This window comes from Camelus bactrianus, chromosome 4 (genome assembly GCF_048773025.1).
Source record: "Camelus bactrianus isolate YW-2024 breed Bactrian camel chromosome 4, ASM4877302v1, whole genome shotgun sequence".
Classification (NCBI taxonomy): Eukaryota; Metazoa; Chordata; class Mammalia; order Artiodactyla; family Camelidae; genus Camelus; species Camelus bactrianus.
The window spans coordinates 83,656,990-83,663,011 of record NC_133542.1 but is presented as its reverse complement, the minus strand read 5'-3'; the positions used below and the strand labels follow the sequence as shown (position 1 = coordinate 83,663,011).

Sequence of the window (6,022 nt, the reverse complement as noted above, 5' to 3'; positions counted from 1 at the left end):
CTTTTTTCCCTGGACACATCTGTCTGGAAGCTCTCTGTCCTGTTGTGATCTGGGCTGTCTGGACAGATGATAAAAATGAAGTGAGCAGGGTGGCAACTTCAGGGATGTGAACATTAAAACGTTCCAAGTACTTCTAGTTAATGAGCTAAAGATAGCCTACTAAACATATATGTTCAAGTGAGTTAAGTTGTTGAATGGAAAGTTACCCTTCTGGGCAAGGACATGAAATCCCCTACTCTAATCCCCTTAGGGTGTTCCTAAACCGTAAATGACTTGAATGAATGCTGCACAGACTATCAAAATGTCTTATTTAAACTTATCAAGGGATGGTTTATACACATTCTCAGGCAGATCGTTTTGTTTTGTTTTTTTCTGTCCTCTATTGAATACACTTAAGTGGTTACACACAGAATTACTCCAACTTGTCAAGGGCTAAAATTTCCGTTACAGTCTGGTGCCAATACCTGAGGTCTACTGTCCTCTGCACAGCCTTTTTATTTTTAACCAGCAGATCCAGAAGGTGCTGGGCAGACCCACAGCAGTGATAATAAATACATAAGTAAGCAGGCAAAGAAATAAGCAAAAAAAATTGTTTTCAGTACAGAAAGCATTAAAATACAATAATCCTAAAGCTAGTTGTCAGGTATTTCCTTCCTTTTTATTATTTATTATTATTTCTCCATACGGCCGTTTACCATAACTTCTGCAGTAAAATCCATGAGACCTCTGGAGGTGGAATTTAAGGACAAAGGAGAGGCTTCCATGTGCACCACTGACCACCATTCAGCTCCTCTCAAACAGTTCTCTGGCCTCTGCATTTCCCTGAGAAACAGGAGAGTCTCTTCAGATAGGTCAGGGATTTTAGTGCACAGCAGAGTTATCCGAGATGCGTGTTAAAATGCAGATTTCTGTGACTCACCTCCAGGGTCTCAGCAGGCCTAGCCCGCGCACCAGGACTCCTAATTTTTGCATACACCAGAATGGTTTGGTGCAGGTCTCCACTACGGTAAAAAAAAAAAAAAAACATAGACCCAGTGCCCAGGGCTGCTTTCCTTAACGGTCACCTAGGAAAGAAGCCTTGCAACTGCGCACTCACGGCCCCATCGTGTAATTACTGAGGCCACTGTCGCTGGATTTGGTGTACGCGTGGTGAAATGTCCTGTGTTCAGAGAGGTGAACACCGACAAAGGGCCGTGTGAACAACGCCCAGTCAGGACGCACAACATCAGCTTCCTGTCGGTGCCTCTCCCAGTCAGTCCCCACCCCCGAGGCCCCGAACAGCCATGTCCATGACCGTCGCACTAGCTGCGTGAAGGGCGCGGCTTGCGGCCACCACTCGGCGGCAGCCGTTCAGCGGAGTAGCAAACTCGCCTTGCCGTGCACACCGCAGTGCCGGGTCGGGTGGGCATGACCGGCGCCCCACGCGGCCAATCGGCGCCCGGCTTGTTGATGGGTGTCAGGCGGCGCGCCCTGATTGGTCGGTACAGACCGGCCCCTTCCTCCTAGCTCCACGCTTTCAGGGCGTTGCATCACCTCTGGACACCTCTGGTGTAGCTGCGGCTCCTTTCGGGGTGCTCCAGCCTGGAGGCCCCTCAGGTACGCCCCGTCCAGCCCTCGGGGCCCCTCGGGTCACTCTGTCCTGCCCGCACGGCCGCTTCAGGTCACCTCGTCCTGCCCACGGGCCCCGCTGGTACTCCCCTTTCTGCCCGAGGGGACCCATGGTCCTCTCGGATACACAAGATTTTTTGTTTCCCATGAGCTGTGGGTTAACTGTGTGCATATCGGCTTCTTAGGAGTATATTAGGAGGCGGTCTAAGTTGGGCGAAAGAACTCAGAACCAGGTACCAATCCTGATCTGACTCTCGGGGGGGCCGAGGGTTTCAACCTGAAGTTCCTCAGCTTCAGCCTTTCAGCCTGAGATACTGGTAACACTTAAACCGTTGGGTGGTTGTGAGAATTTGGTGGATCGAGCTGGCTGGAGACGTGCAGAAGGTGGACGAAATTACTTGGAAGTCTAGGCATTTCTAAGAACAAATCAAGTCTTAGGCTCCCATGAAGGAGCATTTATTGCTGGTTGTCTGGGATTAGAGGGAAGTAAGCACAGCGTCCTCCGTCCTCGGTTCTCACACAGTCTAATAATACAATATTCCAAGCGCACAGAGGAGGAAGATAGTTCTTCAGTGGGATTTGGAGGTTGGAGAAGGCTTCTCAGGAACTGCAGTGGGTTTGGGACCTTGAAGATGAATAGGAACTGGAGGGGGGGGAGGTTCAAGGGACCATAGTATAAAGTATAGAAGGATTTTAAAGTGTGTATGATTCAGGAGGTGGGGAGTTGCTGTAGTCACTGCAGCTGAGGGTGTGTGGGAGGAAAGATGTGATTTCCAACCTTATGAATTTATGACTTCTTTCTGAAAGTGGTGTTTGAAATGAGTCCAGAAGACGAGTTTTTTTATTAGGTGGGACAATATTACTTCTAGCGTTCAGGTTTTGCGGAGAGCTCAGAAAGTATGAATCTAGAGGAAAAGCAATTGATTTAGAGATTTCTAGTAATATGATGAACTTTAAAAAAAATAAATATCATTAAAGTGGTGGACAGTACATCCTCTTCATAAGTGATTAAAGAGTGAATTATAGGGAAGAGAAGGCAACTAAGTGTAGATTGCACCCTAAATGTTTTTGGAAAGATGAAATAGTGACTGAGCAAGGGCAACAGAGTAGAATTTGTGGACAAAGAAGTAATAATAGTTTACATCAATGACGTGATTGTTGCAGGCTGCGATAGCCATTATTTCACTTAACATTAAATTAGCATTGTGAGTGTTTACAGCCTTTATTTTACTGATGAAAGGATTGAGGCTTAAAGGTGGAGTAACTTTTCCTATAGCTCACATACTAAGTGGTGGCACCGAAACTGTCAAATTCCAAAGCCAGTGTCTTAACCATTATCCTTGCCAAGAAGAGCCCATGGAGTGGGATAGATTGGAAAGGCAGGTAGGAGGAGTATCACTGATGGAAACTAAGGATGCTAACAAACAAATGTTTTTGAGCACTTAACGTGTGTAAGCACACACTGGAGGTTAGATAGTAAGATACTTTTGCCAGCAACAAGTTTAAAGTTGAATTGGAGAATGTGTGGGACATGGAAAGCAAATAAAGTGCAATGTATAGGAGAGGAACAGATTCAGGGAAGGGGGATATTAGTTTTGAAAAGGGGGGACTGGTGGAAGTCCCATAGAGAAGAGTACCTTTAAGCTAAGCAGTGCTAGAGTATGTGGAGAAAGGGCCTGATACGAGAAAGCTGTGTGGCAGTAAAGCAGTTTTGTTTTCTCAGCAGTGTCCAAGGGTGTGATGTAGCTGGAGCTTGGGTTTTGTAAAAGGTCATGAGTAGTAACTGGGGGTAAGATTATGGTGGCCCTGAGGGCCCCACTGAAAAGTTTGTATAGAAACCATTGGGAGTGAGGAGCCTTTCTTTTAGTGAGGGGAGTAATTAGGTTTTACTCATTTATTTATTATTTTCAGAGGAGATACTGAGAATCAAACCTAGGACCTTGTGTATACTAAGCATGCACTCTACCGCTTGAGCTGTACCCTCCCCCCCTTTTTTTTATTATTATTAAATACAGAAATGATACTTTTCCAGTAGGAAGGTGGTGTTTAGGCTATATAGTATTTATTTTTCTCTTTATTTTTAAAATTTTTTATGATAAAGTTAATATATACTCAAAAAAAATCAAAGCAGATTAATATGAAGTAACAAACAAAAATCTGTTCTTTAATGCCTTCCTCATCCAGTCCTACTCTGGTGGTAGCCGTGGTTAAGTTTGGTGGGTAGCCTTCTAAATTCAAATGCAGAATTACTTAAATAGACTTAGTATATGTATGTGTGTATATATATAATATATATCTTTAAAATGATATAATATCCATAGTATAAATTGCTGTAAATGTCACTTGCTCTTTTCTTTTTCAGTATGTGTAATATATATATTTATAGGTTATGATTTACTATTTTTAATGCCTGCACAGTATTGATGCACCATAATTTATTTTAGTCTGTTATCTATTCAAGGATATTTAAGTTGTTTTCAGATATTTGTCTATAGAAACGCTTCAGTTAATATCTTTGTCCATAATTAATACATCTGTGGGGTATATGTTAATAGGATATAAGTAGTCTGTGAAAAGGCTGCAGATGGACCCACATCTTGGGTAAAATTTGACTTAATACAACGGGTTATGAAGACCTGGGAATGAAGGAAAGGAAACAGAGAGATAGGCTTAGAAGTCAGACCCACGTGACTTGGTGATCAGTTGGATGTGGGGATCATCCAGTAGTATTAAGAGTGACTCAGAAATGTCAGGGAATGGGAAGGAATAGTGGAACTGCTAGTGGGATTAAAAATGGGAGCAGGTGCAGCAAGGAAGATCATGAGATTTATTTTAAACAAAAATGTTTTTTGGATGCTTTTACAAAATCTGTTGAGGTAAACACAAGTGAAGGTCAAGGAGGGTGTCTCAAATTGCTGAACAAGAAGTTGAGGCTGAAGAGGTCTGAAGGAGTCATGGAGTGGGGAGGAGTTGTAGAGGCCTTGGATTGTGGTTAAAGGGAAGAGATTACTTCCCTGAATGTGACCTGGTAAGGTTACTCTCCCTCCTCTTTCTGCTCTTCCTTCCCCCAAAAGCCCCGTGGTTGCTGGATGCTGTTGTGCAGGTACAGCTCTCCAGTGGATGTGAGGGGCCAGAGCAATCCTGTGATTTATGCATGGGGGCTGTTTCTTTTTAGCAGCCTCCATAGCCCGGTCACTGATACATGGCTCTTCCTGGACTAGTCCGTACCATTGCATTGCGTCTTTGTGTTTGGCATAGTAATGCAGCGATTCTGAATCTTTTGGGGAGTAGATGCTCTCCAGAAAATTTTATACAAGTTTAAAGCCGTCTTTACAGAAAGCTTAAACTTCATTTTCTCAAAAAGAAAAAAATTCAGGTAGATATTCCTAAATAATGATCAGAAAATTTCAAGAGACTGACTTGAATTTTGATGTGCATGCTAATCCCCTGGGACCTTGTTAAATAGCGGGTTCTGACGCCTCAAAACAAAGTGGGGCTGGCGAGTCTACTCTGATCAGCTCCCATAGACGCTGGCAATCATAGGACCAGCTTTGACAAGCATTAGAAGTGACAGAAATAAATGTGTTAATATCTAAAATCTATTAGTCTTCAAATGTAATCCCTTGTGTTTCAGTTGGCCTCTAATAAAGTAGTCACTGAACCAGTGGGACTCCTACTATATCAGTAAATGCACAGATTAACACCCCTCTCTGTCCTTGAAAGGCTGGAGGTTGTAACAAGAGCTGAAGATCCAAAATCCCTTTCAACTACTACTTAATAACATTTAATGGCACACTCATTTAACTGAGTTGAGTTAAATGACCCATCTGTTCTTTTCTTAATTTTTTCCTATATAGAAGTCAAAGGTACTCTCACATCTCAAAAATAAATGAAAAGAGGGAAAAAGGAGAGACACAGCTTGTAACAAACTTAAAAAAAATTTTTTTTTTTTGATGGCATGGGTTAATTACTGTGCTTAGACTTAAGTGTTTTCAGAAATTGGTTGAGGCATGTAAGTCTCTTTGGTCCTAGAGTCAGTTATCCCAGACTGTGTTACAGTTCTTGAATTCTTAAGGTTTTCCATCCTCTCTCTTGTTTTCTCATTATTAGCAATCCTGTCCCCTTCTAATCTGATATTGGCTTGGAAGTCTAGTTACCAACGGTCTTAGAATTATAAAACAAGAAGAAATGGGCTTTGAGGAGGAGTGGGCTTGAGGCTGCTCACTAGAGAGTTAAGCCCCGATTGATCAAATGTTTTTGCGTGCAATTATTAACTCTCAAAAAGACACTTTTAAGACTTCTCTCACTAGGTACTAAATCAGAGAGGAATAGGGTTTATTCTTTATAAAAATCACCAATAAACAATAAAAATGATAAAATGGAAAATTAGAATGAGCTAGGAATTATTTGAATG

At 42.5% G+C, this 6,022-nt stretch overlaps 1 protein-coding gene, 1 long non-coding RNA gene and 1 other non-coding gene across 4 annotated transcripts in view; 2 read left to right on the top strand and 1 right to left on the bottom strand.

Moving 5' to 3' along the window:
• Positions 1–576: 576 nt before the first annotated feature.
• Positions 577–1,400, bottom strand: LOC141577539 (uncharacterized). Its single transcript, XR_012506706.1, has 2 exons — positions 920–1,400; positions 577–822 (listed from the first exon to the last, which is right to left on the bottom strand). It is a non-coding gene; the product is annotated as an uncharacterized LOC141577539 (long non-coding RNA).
• A 71-nt stretch (positions 1,401–1,471) lies between these two features.
• The window catches only part of IARS1 (isoleucyl-tRNA synthetase 1), a 68,360-nt gene continuing 63,809 nt past the window's right edge, over positions 1,472–6,022 (top strand). The window contains exon 1 of one of the 2 annotated variants that reach the window (XM_074362988.1): positions 1,472–1,596. The gene's annotated coding sequence lies outside the window, so the exon portion shown is untranslated. The remainder of the gene's footprint in view (positions 1,597–6,022) is intronic. The other variant, XM_010967490.3, reaches the window with a different exon arrangement.
• Positions 4,682–4,814, top strand: LOC123611988 (small nucleolar RNA SNORA84). Its single transcript, XR_006719136.1, has one exon. It is a non-coding gene; the product is annotated as a small nucleolar RNA SNORA84 (small nucleolar RNA).